A 16,222-nucleotide genomic window follows, 5' to 3' on the forward strand; every position below is an offset into this window, starting at 1 on the left:
ATAAATTCTTGGACACATACACGCTCCCAAGACTAAACCTGGAAGAAGTTGAATCCCTAAATATACCAATAACAGGTTCTGAAATTGAGGCAATAATTAATACCCTACCAACCAAAAAAAGTCCAGGACCAGACAGATTCACAGCCGAATTCTACCAGAGGTACAAGGAGGAGCTGGTACCATTCCTTCTGAAACTATTCCAATCAATAGAAAAAGAGGGAACCCTCCCTAACTCATTTTATGAGGCCAGTATCATCCTGATACCTAAGCCTGGCAGAGACACAATAAAAAAAAGGAGAATTTTAGAGCAATATCCCTGATGAACATCGATGCAAAAATCCTCAATAAAATACTGGCAAACCGAATCCAGCAGCACATCAAAACACTTATCCACCATGATCAAGTGGGCTTCATCCCTGGGATGCAAGGCTGGTTCAACATATGCAAATCAATAAACGTAATCCAGCCTATAAACAGAACCAAAGACAAAAACCACATGATTATCTCAATAGATGCAGACAGGGCCTTTGACAAAATTCAACAGCCCTTCATGCTAAAAACTCTCAATAAATTTGATATTGATGGAACGTATCTCAAAACAATAAGAGCTACTTATGACAAACCCACAGCCAATATCATGCTGAATGGGCAAAAACTGGAAGCATTCCCCTTGAAAAGTGGCACAAGACAGGGATGCCCTCTCTCACCGCTCCTATTCAACATAGTGTTGGAGGTTCTGGCTAGGGCAATCAGGCAAGAGAAAGAAATCAAGGGTGTTCAGTTAGGAAAAGAAGAAGTCAAATGGTCCCTGTTTGCAGATGACATGACTGTATATTTAGAAAACCCCATTGTCTCAGCCCCAAATATCCTTAAGCTGATAAGCAATTTCAGCAAAATCTCAGGATACAAAATCAATGTGCAAAAATCACAAGCATTCTTATACACCAATAACAGACAAAAAGAGAGCCAAATCATGAGTGAACTCCCATTCACAATTGCTTCAAAGAGAAAAAATACCCAGGAATCCAACTTCCAAGGGATGTGAAGGACCTCTTCAAGGAGAACTACAAACCACTGCTCAACGAAATAAAAGAGGACACAAACAAATGGAGGAACATTCCATCCTTATAGATAGGAAGAATCAATATCATGAAAAAAATGGCCATACTGCCCAAGGTAACTTATAGATTCAATGCCATACCCATCAAGCTACCAATGACCTTCTTCACAGAATTGAGAAAAAACAACTTTAAAGTTCATATGGAACCAAAAGAGAGCCCACATTGCCAAGACAATCCTAAGTCAAAAGAACAAAGCTGGAGGCATCATGCTACCTGACTTCAAACTATACTACAAGGCTACAGTAACCAAAACAGCATGATACTGGTACAAAAACAGAGCTATAGACCAGTGGAAGAGAACAGAGGCCCCAGAAATAATACAACACATCTACAACCATCTGATCTTTGACAAATCTGACAAAAACAGGAAATGGGGAAAGGATTCCCTATTTAATAAAAGGTCCTCGGAAAACTGGCTAGCCATAGTTAAAAAGTTGAAACTGGGTCCCTTCCTTACACCTTATACTAAAATTAATTCAAGATGGATAAAGGACTTAAATATTAGACCTAAAACCATAAAAACCCTAGAAGAAAACCTAGGCAATACCATTCAGGACATAGGCATGGGCAAGGACTTCATGTCTAAAACACCAAAAGCAATGGCAACAAAAGCCAAAATCGACAAATGGGATCTAATTAAACTAAAGAGCTTCTGCACAGCAAAAGAAACTACCATCAGAGTGAACAGGCAACCTACAGAATGGGAGAAAAATTTTGCAATCTACTCATCTGACAAATGACTAATATCCAGAATCTACAAAGAACTCAAAGGAATTTACAAGAAAAGAACAAACAACCCCATCAAAAAGTGGGCAAAGGATATGAACAGACACTTCTTAAACAACAACATTTATGCAGCCAACAGACACATGAAAAAAATGCTCATCATCACTTGCCATCAGAGAAATGCAAATCAAAACCAAAATGAGATATCATCTCACACCAGTTAGAATGGCAATCATTAAAAAGTCAGGAAACAACAGGTGCTGGAGAGGATGTGGAGAAATAGAAACACTTTTACACTGTTGGTGGGATTTTAAACTAGTTCAACTATTGTGGAAGACAGTGTGGCGATTCCTCAAGGATCTAGAACTAGAAATACCATTTGACTCAGCCATCCCATTACTGGGTATATACCCAAAGGATTATAAATCATGCTGCTATAAAGACACATGCACATGTATGTTTATTGTGGCACTATTCACAATAGCAAAGACTTGGAACCAACCCAAATGTCCATCAATGATAGACTAGATTAAGAAAATGTGGCACATATACACCATGGAATACTATGCAGCCATAAAAAAGGATGAGTTCATGTCCTTTTTAGGGGCATGGATGAAGCTGGAAACCATCATTCTCAGCAAACTGTGGCAAGGACAGAAAACCAAACACCGCATGTTCTCACTCATAGGTGGGAATTGAACAGTAAGATCACTTGGACACAGGAAGGGGAACATCACACACCTGGGCCTGTTGTGGGGAGGGGGCAGGGGGAAGGGATAGTATTAGGAGATATACCTAATGTAAATGATGAGTTAATGGGTGTCACGCCCCAACATGGCACAAGTATATATATGTAACAAACCTGCACGTTGTGCACATGTACCCCAGAACTTAAAGTATAATAAAAATAAAATAAAATAATAAAAAAAAACAAGGCCCAACAAGCCATCCTTGTTTGAAAAATTATTTTTAGAAAAGGTCACAGTTTGAAGACGTGCCATTGGCTAGTGATTCCCCAATTGTACTCTGAGGATTATAAAGTGCCACAGGTACCAGGGCTGAGGGGAGGCCCAAGGAGGGGCAAAGGGAGGGGCTAAGAACACCCCACTTCACTTCTGTTGGAGCAGACTGCTTTTGGTCTGCTCTCTAATTCAGTTTCTGGGTGAGATTTTGTTTGTAGAAAATATTTCTTAACTTTATTAGCCTATCTTAATATCCATGAGGGGCACGGGGAAGAGATTAGATTAATCACTATCTATAAAAAATCTGTCTTTAAAATCACATTAGATATAGTCGGAAGCACTAAGGCTTATATCTTATTGTATCATTTATTTGATGCGTCACATCAGGCATGTCATACAGTCTTTCTCAGTGTTTTTCCTCACATATAGAACAATGATATTGTCTTATGCATAGATTAGTTGTGAGAATTAAATGAGAAAATATCTGTGAAAATGTCTTGTAATTTGTGAAGCATCATAAAGATGGTTAGTGTGTCTTCAGTAGTTAGCCCCAGGTTTTGGCACTTTGCCCTGACCATTTGTAGCTTTTTTGTCCATATGAATTAAGTTATAGAATGTATGTATGATCAAATTTCCAGATGTTCCCATGTTATGGGGTGAGGGATAACAGACTTAGCAGATTGCAGATTCTGAGAGTAAAATGGGGGACTAAAAAGGTCCTGTTCTTCCATACAAAAAGATAATTGGTAAGGATAAGATTGGAGAAAATTTTGCTTATAAGGAGTTCAGGTAAAAATACTAAGTATTTTTTACTGGCTTCAAATTCATTTTAAACCAATAGTATTGTGACATGACTGCCAAATAAATAAATAAGCGGTCCAATATTCTTTCATATCTATAGAAATACAGTGTCACAGATGAGAAAAAGGGGATATGGCTTCTGGACTTGATTAGCACTCTTCCTCTAGCTGTTAAAATGGTCACTCCAGCAAGCTAAGCATATCCATACAAAGCTAGATGGAGAAGTCCTGGAAAGTTTCCTCTGGGAAATGCTGAGAGAAGATTTTGGGGGAGGAATGTGTCATGGAGGTCTTAAGAGATCTAAAAGGGATTAAAGGGTGTTATAGACTGTCGTGGAGGAGAAGATTTGGAACTATTGTATTGTTTTCAGGGGTGAATCTTAGGAATAACTTTAAACAATAAGAGCTGTCTAAAGGGGAATGGGTTATGTGGTGAGGCAGTGAGAGCTCCATTAGGAAAATTGTTCAAGCAGAGGCTAGACAACACCTTCTAAGGGTTGCTATGAGTCACGAGGCAGGTTTGAAGAAGATATTACTAAAATGTCACTGATTCTGAGATAGTATTTCTACAGTAGAATTAAATACTCCACTAGAGAATTATTTACTTTTTTAAAAATGTTTTTGTCATATTAAAAAAAAAGTGTGGATTTTGAAATTGGCAAACTGGAGTTTGCTATTGAATGGTATTTGGATATTGTTTAACCTCTTTGAACATTAGTTATGTCATCAGTAACATGGATATTATCAATTATTTCTGCATTATTGTGGAGATTAAACAACACAACATTGGTGAAAGATCCTTAGTAATGACTTGTCTTAGCAAGGGCTCAAAGATAGTAACTTTTGTCACAATTATTATTTGTTCCTTCTATTTTCTACATGCATTTTATTTCCTCTTATCTAACAGATTCCTTTTAGGTGATTCTACTGAATCCTTCAGGGACATATGATATAAGTGGGTGAAAAGATAATTCCCATGAGTCTGGTAGAAAGAATTCACCCTGAAGGAAGTTGGCAGGTCGCAGACGTACTGAGTCATCTGTTTTGTGTTTGCATTGATGCTTGTTTCCTACTAAACAGAGGCAACTTGTGGAACAGCTTTTCTTTGCTGTTGTTCTAAATTATAACCTGATTTTCCTGCCCATCAAAACCAGAACTAGGCCAACCTGATTGATTTATTTTTTCTTTGTTCAAAGTTTTAGGCAATAAAACAACCTATTAAAATTTTAAAGGCCCAAGCTCTCCATCGCAGAGTAGACATGATATCTGCAGCCTCCAGGAGTAAGAAGGGTTAGTAACTGAACTATTGGGCTCAGTTATGTATGTTTCTATGTCTAATTTTTCTATCAATAAAGTGAACCTAAATCAATTTTACTTAAAATTACTCTTCAATGGTTGAGTTGATAAAGGAGAAGCAGTTTACTATTCTTAGAAAAAGATCAAACACATGAAATCCTGTTCTCTCAAGCATATTGCTAAATATTAAGTAAGAATCTTCCACTTCAATGCATTGAACTAAGGGACAAATGTACTGCGACTCCACCTCCCCGTGACAGTCCTTTGGTAAAGAGTTCACATCAAATTTTTTAAGTTGTTCACTTTGTTTCTTAACTACTTTTTGCTTTTCCTTCTAAAAATCAAATTTGTACTCCACAGCATTAACTATTCTCGACTTTTTCCCTGCCAAATATGAGAATTCATTTTTTTGATTCTATAAACAAGAAACAAATTAGAATCTATAGCTAATCAAAACTGATAACTGTGAGAGTGGGAATGATCAAGGTACAGCTTGTTATTGCTTAAACAGTTGCCTTGTTTATGATGACAAATAATTAGATTAAAAAGCTGCATGACCAGACTGTGAAATAACTTATTTAAAGGATTGTTAGAGGAACTGGGCCTATTTAACATATATTATTCATAAAGCCCATGAAACTTGAGTAAGCACTTTCTACAGTATCTAATTTAGTGAGTACTAGTGATATTATGTTTGATTACAAAGGTAGAGACAATTAGACAACATTTATAAGAAGTTGTTGAATTTTTCTGTTGCAGCATTATACAATATGATAGCAATAATAATATGTATAAATGTATATTTATAAATATATTTTTGTATTATTTCTTTGCATTATTTTCAAATACATATATTTATATCAACTAATATGTTTGTATATCATTTTTAAATTTAAAAGTAACCAAATTAATTTATTTTATCATTTTAAAATAAGGTGTCAATTATGTTCTTAAGAGTTTACAGTTGCTAAATATTACATCAGAAGGTTATTTATTTCTAAATTTCATTTCCATTATGTTGGTTCCATTATGTTTAGCTTAAAAGATTTTAGAGAAGACCAAAGGTAAACTTTTTAGGAAAACATTTCTTTAACTCTTAACCTCACTAGAGAGATAAGGTTCTATGTTATGTGACAAATAATGCTTCTCCATCAATAGTATAATATATTTTAAAACTGTCTCTAGAAATAGTACAGTTAATCAGATTTTCTTGACTCGTTGAGTGACAAATACTGACTTTGGTACATTAAATTCAATGTTAGTGAAGGTAGATCAGATAAAGAACGCAGCTAAGTCAGAAGACTTTGTTGACAACTTTAAGAGAAATATTGTTGCTATGCTAATAGATTTTGGTTTTTAATCACAAAGAATAATTTCTTTGTTTATTTATAGTTTTAACCACTGTTAAAACCATACCAGCTCTTACAGACATAAAATATCCCCTGAAATATCACAATAAAAATTATAAAATATTATGAAAAATGTAGACACCCATAATTTTACCATTTTAAAAAAACTTTGTATATTGTTAACACTTTGGATTTTTTTTCTATGCATGTTTTTCTTTCACACTTGGTTGTAATCAAAATTTGTATTTAATTCTGTATTCTGATTTTTTCAATTAATTTTGCTCAAAGGGATTTTCAAATATCTTTACACAGTTTTCTAATCATCTTTCTAATGATTGCATTAGGCTAAATTTCAAGGTACCTCAAGATTTATTCCATTCGTACCACAAACATTTATTGGTCACTACTATAAGCTTAGCATTGTTTTAGGTACTTTACAAAAACTTCTACCCTTGTGCATTCTATGGGAAAATGACACAGGATGTATAGATGGTATATGAAAAAAAAAATCCATAAAATCTCTAATTCAGTGCTATTACTATCCTAGTGTTAAATATTTCAGTTTTTCATTAGGTTGCTGATTATCAGCCAAGGCAGTAAAAAAAAATGTGTATATGTTTGTATAGATCCTGTGGCAGGTTTAAATCTATTAAACTTAAACTACTTTTTTTTTTTTTTTTTTTTTTTAATTTCTCTATCTAAACAGATATACAGCAGTCATAGCCTAGTAATAATGCCAGAAATATTTTGAGACTAAAAGAAAGTTCTGCCTGGATAGTTGATCTATTTTCAGTGGATCAGCCTGGACAGCTTCTATTTTCAGTGGGCCTGGGCATGTGCGCCAGGCAGCACCTGGATATTGACATGCTTTCCTTCAAGTGTGATGGCTCCGAATTCACAGATCCCACAGTCATCAAAGGTCCCTATCTAAGTAATTAAAATAAAAATGTTTTTGAGTGAGATTTGAAATTTCCTATGAGGATCCCTTTGGTAGGGGAAGAGCCCAAGCATATTCTCTCAGATAGAAGTAGAAGAAAGCAGCAAAGTTACTGGGTTTCCATATGTTGGTCACAGGTTAGCTTTTCATCTCATTTAGATGGTAATAGATAACTCCATACGAGGAGGCACTATGCTAATTTTGATTAAAGGTCACGCATAGAAAAAAGCATTAGATTTTCAACAGAAACAAAAAGATAATACAACACCCTTAGGTTTAGATAAGACTAAACTTCAAATAGGATACAGCCATATATATATATATATATTTTTTAATTATTTTTGCTTTGTTTTCTACTTCTTCATCAGTGAACATTCATTGATGCTTATTTCTATGAGACACAATTAGAATGTTCCAGGACATAAACATAAACTAATATTTTGGCTATCTATGGGGAATGTAAGTGTGGTATTATTACCCCAGAAAAGTTGCTGTGGACATGACATCTTGAGCTTTTTTCCCTCTTTCTTTTTTTTGAATCATTTTAACTTTCTTTTTCAATAGGGTACTTACATTTATTCCCAAATTCTCTTTTTAATATTTTTATAGATATTGAACTCAAAGTGATAACTTTAGCTTGGAATTACTAATTGACATCCTTTGATCTTATAATGGAGCTGAAAGAGTAGGGATGCAATACTTAAATAGCAAAGTGTCACCTGGAAACTGCCATTTTATACTGGTAACAGTAGTAGATATTTATTGAGCAACTTATGTTTCAGAAGTTTGGTAAGCACTTTAAATGAATTTCTTTATGCAATTCACTTAACAACAGTATAACAGATGCACTACTTCTATACCTGTTTTACCAATGAGGAAATTGGGGCACTGGGAAATTTTAAAACTGGCCCAAAGTCTCATGGTGAATGCAGAGCACACACTCTTAACCACTCTCTCAGGCTGCCTCTCTATATAAGGAGTTCTGATCATAACCTGGCAAATCATTTATCCATCCTTCCAGCCAGCTAGCCACTGAGTCAAGTATTTAGCAAGGATGTAGGAGGGATATAAACTGTCAATAAGATAGACACGGTCACTGTCCTTGGGCTGCTTTCTAGAGAAGAGGAGGAACAATTAAGCAAGCACCCACACCCAGTGTGGTTTATGCTATGATAGGGAAGTGTAAGGTACTCAGGGGCATAGAAGAAGACTCTAAGCTAGTCTGGAGGAGGTGTCAGGTCGGCAGATCAGAAAGTTGTCCTTATTCCTGTGTTCTCAGACATTTTGTCACAAAAGGCATATAACATATCCTCAGAGGGAAAGGTCTTTGAAATAAGGTCCTCTTCTGTCTTGTTACCTGAGGGCCTGCCGCATAGTAGCTGGTCAATGAAAATTTGTTGAATGAATGAGAATTCTAATGCTCCATAATAACTCCATTGTGACAGGGGGTCTTTTGACTTATTTCTAACTTTATCTTTATTCTGAATATTCTTAAACACTTTTCCTCTAAGTCTGAAATAAATGTATCCTTTTGACTTGCGAATTCAAGTCTCTGCTCCCTTTTAAGCCATTACTAAAAGCTGTAGTCCAAGAAAGCTGCTGCACCCATAATATTTCACTAGAAAGAGACCTCCCCAGGTCTCTTTTAAACCAAGTGCCCTGAAGTAGGAATTCTGGGACAATCTGGTAAAGCGGAGACTGGTTGCTTTTTCCCTCTTTTTTTCAGCTGGTCTGTGGGATTTGATGCTCTGCTCACTTTCCATAGTTCTGAAAGACTTGTTCTCCATTTACCTGGGCATGGTGGCCTGGAAATTTCTCTTACCTCACTTCTCCCCAACTCTTTCACTCTTCAAACGGTATTAACTTTGGGGAACTAGTTCTTAATTATTTACCACACACTTCTCTGGAAGACTGTAAGAATCCAGGACGAAACTAGAGGAAGAGGCCAAAAGTAAACTGAAAGAACAGGCTAATGATTTCTCTGAGCAAGAATTTTTGTTATTATAATGCAGTGATTTACATAGGTTGTAATTCTCGAGAGCAGGTGTTGGGTTATGTCTTCCTTATGCCTGCTTGGAATGCCTTTGTGCTAATGTGCTATTTTTTCTGATGAAACAACAGCAAATATAGGCAGCAAAATAATGTTGGTGGTTGAAGCTAATGGCAAGGGGAAACCAAAGCTTCCCAGGGGAAGAGAGAAGTTAACTGGGAGCTAGTAATCTTTTTGGCGAGTTACAGTGGCCAGGTTTGTATGTGATTTTACATTTTTCTAATTGCATCATCTTAATTCCTAGCCTGATCCCACTATTTAAAATTGTACCTCATTCTTTTCTCCATTTTATGTTTCTTCAGAGCCCTTATCTTCATTATGTGATTTACTTACTATTATTAATGTCTGACATATTGGGAATTTTTGTCTGTTTCGTTTATTACTTATCCAGGGCCTAGAAGTGACCTGGTACAGGGTAGGTGTGCCATAGTTCATTTATCTGTTGGATAAATGAATTATTAATTCTGATGAAAGCAATATTTTAAAAGTAACTATAATCAAGTTTTTTTATACATGTATTGATTTTATAAACAAATGGCTGAGCTGGGCACAGTGGCTCATGCCTGTAATCCTAGCACTTTAGGAGGCCAAGGTGTGTGGATCACCTGATGGCAGGAGTTTGAGACCAGCCTGGCCAACATAGTGAAACCCCATCTCTACTAAAATACAAAAAAAAATTTAGCCGGGCATGGTGGCAGACGCCTGCAATCCCAGCTACTGGGGAGGCTGAGGCAGGACAATCGCTTGAACCTGGGAGGCGGAGGTTACAGTGAGCTGATATCACACCATTGCACTCCAGCCTGGGCAAAAAGAGTGAAACTCTGTCTCAAAATAAATAAATAAAAAAAAATAAAGTAAATTGCTGAACATTAAAAATTATTTTATATAAATCTTGTAATTAGACAAAATATTACAGTGGACTTCTACAAAAGCTTTGATAGTCAAAACCCACACGAATCAGCATGATATGCTCCTCAAAAACATACACATGGAAGAATAAGCCTGTGCTGGTGAGAATGGAAAATCCTGAGGTTTCCTGAAGCCAGTAGACTTGAATCCCTAAAGCTAAGGGTACGGTTTGTTTCAATGAACTTATAACTGTCTGGCAGCAAGGCTGAGGCTGCTTGCCACCCCCATGACACTCTGAGGCTCACTAGTTTTATATTTCTATTTCTGTACAAAACATTATCATTTGATTTCGTGGTTCTTAGTACAGGATCAGGCAGCTTGTGGGAACTCAAAACATAAAAGATGAATAGAGGAACATATTAATTATTTGGGAGTGTCTCCTGCATTTGAGGTTGACATAATCACAGCAGGTGCTTTCTGACAATGACATGTTAGTATGCTGTGAAGACTTCAGTGGCTGCTCCAGTTTTTCCTCTTCCCAAGACTCTCTGGCTTTTAGGGCCAATCTAGTGTAGGCAGAACTGGGCTAATCTGAGTAGAAGGCAAGTACACTTTTGGCTGAGATCCGGGTACCTTCCTCTGTCACCCAGTGTGGGCCTGAACAAACTCAACCGCTGGCCTGAATCACTGATAAAGGACTAGACATATCTAGAAGTAGAAGGAACAAGTGGCCTCACAGGTCCTGGGTTAATATAACGAGTGGATGAGTTCAAAAAGATAGAGCATTGCAAGTGAGTTCTTTGTAGGACTGTACTAATGACATCTGACTTAATTCTAAATGGAGAAAAGTTTGGGCAGGCAGGTCAACATATGTGAATCACATAGTTGTGTGACACCTGTGAAATTCTTAAATATTTCGTATATTTTAACGTGGTCACTGGGGGAAAAGCCTCACATAAACTATTGGTCAAATGGTACATGGGGACTCATCAACTCTAACTTTTAAACCCATTTGTTCTTTTAACACTCTGGAAAATTTTTTTAAACCAGCTTTATTGAGATACTTTATTGAGATATTGACAATTTACCTACTTAAAGTACACAATTCAACAGTTTTTAGTATATTTACAGTATTGCAACCATCATGACAGTCAATTTTAGACTATTTGCATCACTCCAAGAAGACACCCTGTACCCTTTAGTCACTCCCCTTTTCTCCCTAATCTTACCTTCTACTCCAGTCTCAGGAAACAACTAATCTACTTTCTCTGTAGATTTGCCTATTGTGGATATGTTATGTAAATAAATCATATAATACGTGGTCTTCTTTCACTTAACATAATCTCTTCAATGTTCACCCATGTTGTAGTGTGTATCAGCCACATGATTTTCATTGCTGCATAATATTTTGTCATTTCATTCCATACTACATTTTATTTATCCATTCATCATTCAGTAGACAACTTGGGTTGTTTCAATTAACTTGTAATGCTCAATCAATGAGTAATGCTGCTATGAACATTTGTGTACAGTTCTTGAATGGACATAAGTTTTCAGTTCTGTTGAATATATGCCTAGGAGTGGAATTGTTTGATTATGTGGTAAATCTATTTTCAACTTTTTGAGGAACAATCAAACTCTCTTCCATAGCAATTGCACCATTTTACATCCCCACCAGCAATACCAGCAATATGTGACAGTTCAATTTTCCCTACATCTTACTAACACTTGCTATTATCTATTTTTATTTGTTTGTTTGTTTGTTTGTTTTTTGGTGATAGCCATTCTGGTTGGTGTGAAGTGGGATCGTATTGTGGTTTTGATTTGATTTTCATTTCCCTAACCACTAATGGCTAGTAAACACCTTCTCATGTGTAAATTGGCTGTTTGTACCTGCTCTTTGGAGAAATGTCTATTCAAATTTTTTGTCCCTTTTAAAATGGGTTATTTGTGTTTTTGTTGTTGAGTTCTTCATTCTCTGCCTTAAGAGTGGAGGATGGTTGGAGGAAGAGAGTCTCAGACCTCTCAGTTGCTCTCATCTAGAATAGAGCTCTGAAACTCAAAGCTGGGGATGATGAGTAATGCTGGTAGTCTCCTTCTCTCAGGGTATACTGTAGACGAGAGTCTAGGTTGAGAGGGGGCCCTGTGTTATTGGCTGCACCCATCCATAGTGGAACATCATCACACTCAACGGGAGAGGGCGGGGAAACATATTGTGGTTCAAGCGTCACAATTGTTTGCAGTTCTTACTGAAATATAAGAGATTGTCTTGAATATATATTTTCTTCATGCTATATGTTCTCAGGACAATTTCCAGGAACTTTAAATGGTTATTTATCTATAATTTTCACTAGTTATTGTTGTTTTTAGGGAGTGGATTTGAAAAGCTCTTCACATCACCATTCTGGAAGTGAGTCCCGTTTGGATCATTTTTTATGAAATGAATATTTTGTTTCTTTTATACTTGGTGGTAAAATAGTGGTAAAACTCTCTTTATAATTAGCATAGTAGAGATAGAATTGCTGTATAATTACAAAGGGTAGTTTTTATAAAGTATTTGCAAATTTACAGTGAATTAAGAAAACCAATGAGAGTTGAGGACTGGTTGACTTTCAACTTCAAATTGACTTTCAACTTCAAATCTAGTCAAATTCTAGAATGTCCATGTTTTGACAAATAATTTTTAACTTATTGCCATTAAACAGTTGTAAAAAAAATCTGAATAACGAGAGTGACAGTGCATTTCATACTACAGCTTGTTGGTTTTGGTCTAGTTATCTGTGTATAAAGCCATCACAGTCATTGAAAAAGTCACCAAAATGACCTGTTTTAAACAGCATAGGAATAATTCAGATGTCGAAATCAAGTTATTAAAAATTCAACATTTTTGTGTATACATTTTAAAATTTCACTAGCAAAAATGACCATGTATTTTCTAATTTTTGTCTAATTCAAAATAAGTACTGCACCACAAACTATTTTTGAAAACCAACTTTCCCAACTCCCCTGATGCAGTTATTTGGACTTTGGGGGCTAAGTCTTACTTTTAACAATTCTTCAAACTCCTTATCTGATTATGCACTGGGCTCATATGTGAATTGCCAACCAGCTGAATGTCACTTTAGTTGAAACAAATCTGGAGTCCAACTCATATTTAAAACACTTCTCTAAACATTTCCCCACCTTCACCATCCCCACGGCAAAGGTAACTATTCAGCTAACTCTAGCTGGCTGTCTTTTGGTGAAGAAGTTTGGTTACTTATAAAGGATCACTTAAGTATCTTTGAGAAAATACATACTGCTTAATACTTACAAGAGAATGTTAAAATGTATTCCTTGTTGGAAATTCTTCACTTTTTGGCAGGTGACTTGTGTGTACTATTGCCTAAAGTACAGTAGTTTAAGTAGCTTATGGGCAGAGAGGGATTGTATAAGACCATGGAACCAGGTAAAGATGAATATTTAAGAAGGAAACCAAGCACATCCCAATGATATTTTCCTGAGTAGTTAATGGACTACACAAAGGTAAATAGTGAAAATAGCAAAGTAATTTTCTCTTCTTTTAGTTTGGAAAGTTTCAGTGTTAAAGTTTGGCTTCTATTGAGTGAAACATCTTAGTTTCCCACATAGTGAAAGGTAAATGGAAAAATCCATCAATTCTGAAAATTGTAATGCAGTTAAATAATAAACTGATAAATTGCATTAAAGCTCAGTATTAATTTTTTCTCCTATAGAGACAGGAATTCTATCCTACTAAAGCTACTTAACAGTTCAAGTAGGTATTTTGGAAGATGCTTACCTCCTAGTTGGGTGTATCTCCCTGCGGCTTAGGTGAGCGCCGAGGCTTTGGCTCCTCCCCAGCTGCTGCGAGCTTCCCACTGTGCCGGGCGCCTGGGAGCCTCCCGGAGTTAGGTGTTCGGCCCCGCCCTCAGGACTATTGCTAAAACTCAAATTCTACCCGGCTAATTCCGGTGATTAATTATTGACAAAAGGAAAACACTCCTACGCAAACTTGTGTCCAACCGCACTGCTCCCAGCGACTCCTTCCAGAAGGGAATGCCTGCTGCAACACTCCCCTCCCCCCCTTGCTCTATGGTCCCAACTTCTCAAACGCTGCCACTCTCAGTCCTGGGCGATCAGACTGGTCCTTGGAGGAATGCAGCTCAACGACTTCTACATTTTAAAATTTGGTTTTCTGCAGCTCGTTCGCACTTCTCCAGAGACAAGCCTCTCGGGAGGGGGCGCTTTCCCAGTGCAGGGGAAGCAGGGGCTCCGAGAGCAACAGAGGCGGCTGAGGCGTCGCTGTCACCTCCGGCTGCTGCAGTAAAACCCCGAGCCGAGGCGGCGACGGGGAGGAGGGGATAGGGAGGCGCCCTCCCCCGCGCTGGGGCTGGGATCCCCGACACTACTGAAGGGGCACGTCCTTTGGCTGTGGTAGAGGGGCGGGCCGATAAACAGGAGGTGAGAAGGTGGGAGCTCTGGGGCTTTAGCCTAAGCCGCGTTAAAGCGCCCAGGGAAAGCCCGCGCCCAGCATCCACCGGGCTGCAGACTTCGGCAAGGGGGCGAAGAAGCCCTGGTGTAAGCAGAACAGGACTGCGTCTGAAAGTCGGCATCAGGCTGCTAAGTGAGCCAAGGGCTCGGGCTGGGGCAGCGGGCGGCCAAGCAAGCATCCCACCTCATTTGTTTGTCAAAAACCGAAGAAAACAAAGCCTTTTAGCACTGGCAGCTAATTTTGGTGCCTCTGAACGTGTGAAACGCCCCTCCCCGCCTCACTCGCATCCTGCCCCCTTGCCCGCGGTAGCTGGGAGGTTAATCTTTAAAAAGGTGGACTCCGCCGGGGAAACAGATGAAAGGATCGTTTCCGGAGAACTTGTGTGTGTGTGCCCACTCACAAGTGCAGATAATTAAGCTGGGCCCGGACTGCGGCAGCAGGGCAAACTGGGGAAAGAGGGCTGGGAGGCGGCCCGGTGGTGCAGAGACGCGCAGCGCCTGCTTCCGCGGCCCCCGGGCTGGCGTGCCCTGCGCTTACGCTCCGCGCTCGAATATCTTCCCCGGAGGGCTCGGAACCAGCGCGAGCACCTTCCCTGGAAGCCCACATCCATCACCCAGCGATCTCCTCTCCATCGAGAGCAGGGCTTGCTGAGAGTGGCAGAGGACCTTGAAGGCTCCCAGCTCTGTATCTCCGTGGCGGAGACGCTTTCTGCTCGAGGCCCAGGGGAGACCGGGAGCGAAAGCCTCTTCTGATGAATGAGCATTTGGGCAGTATCTGCCCATCAGCCCCCACTGCCGAAGGAGGAGACACTGCACATGCTCGGCCAGGGCTGATGGTGCTAAAGCGCGAATTTTGGCTGCTGGCAGGTCTCTGCTCATCCTCAACGCGCTTTCAGCGGATTCCACACTGCCAGGGCTACCAAGAGGGAGGCTCAAACGTTATTGGGCGGTGGTATCTCCATGCAGGAGGGAGGATGTCCCCAGAGGAAGCTAAAGGTAGATGGGGGCAGGGAAGGGAACCAATAGAAACAGAGCACCTGCTTGGAGTCCCTGTTAGCCATTTTACATAGTTATCATTTCCTTCTGCTCCCGTGTCTAAATAGCAGCAACCACTGTTAGTGTTATTTATTTCTTTATCACATTCCTTATCTCTTGGCTTCTCCCGACACACCTTGCAATGCTGGCAGGGTAGATATGACCACTCAGGGCATGTAGATCAGGAAATAGAAACCCTAAGAAACGACTTTGCCGGGGCTACCAAGTCCATCTGTAGTGACGCCAATTCTATTTACACTGGTAAATCTTATTTTTCATTATCTATTTTCCCTCCCTTGGTTGTGACACTCCACCCTCCACACTGTGATTGCACATTTGTGGAAATATAGAAATAGACGTTGTTGGCAAAGGTTTGTGAAATGGATGTGAGACCTTGCAACTACTCCAACTGGAGGTTGGGGGAAACTGGTACAGCTGGCAGATGTATTCAGACCATTAAAAATAATCTGAAATAACACACACGTATTATAACCACACACAGGAACACCTTTATGAATATCTTAGCAACTCCAAATGGAGAATAAATATTCCATGTTTTCCATACAGCTATAGAATATTCTCGAAACTTAACTAGATCACAAACTA

The 16,222-nt window shown here is 38.6% G+C and overlaps 1 protein-coding gene and 1 pseudogene across 1 annotated transcript in view; both read right to left on the minus strand.

The window, feature by feature from the left end:
* The window catches only part of SPTSSB (serine palmitoyltransferase small subunit B), a 33,346-nt gene extending 19,374 nt beyond the window's left edge, over positions 1-13,972 (minus strand). The window contains exon 1 of the mRNA XM_074031345.1: positions 13,890-13,972. The gene's annotated coding sequence lies outside the window, so the exon portion shown is untranslated. The remainder of the gene's footprint in view (positions 1-13,889) is intronic.
* Positions 13,973-14,347: 375 nt separating this feature from the next.
* LOC141409645 (uncharacterized) lies at positions 14,348-15,365 on the minus strand (annotated as a pseudogene).
* Positions 15,366-16,222: the final 857 nt, after the last annotated feature.

This window comes from Macaca fascicularis, chromosome 2 (genome assembly GCF_037993035.2).
Source record: "Macaca fascicularis isolate 582-1 chromosome 2, T2T-MFA8v1.1".
NCBI lineage: Eukaryota > Metazoa > Chordata > Mammalia > Primates > Cercopithecidae > Macaca > Macaca fascicularis.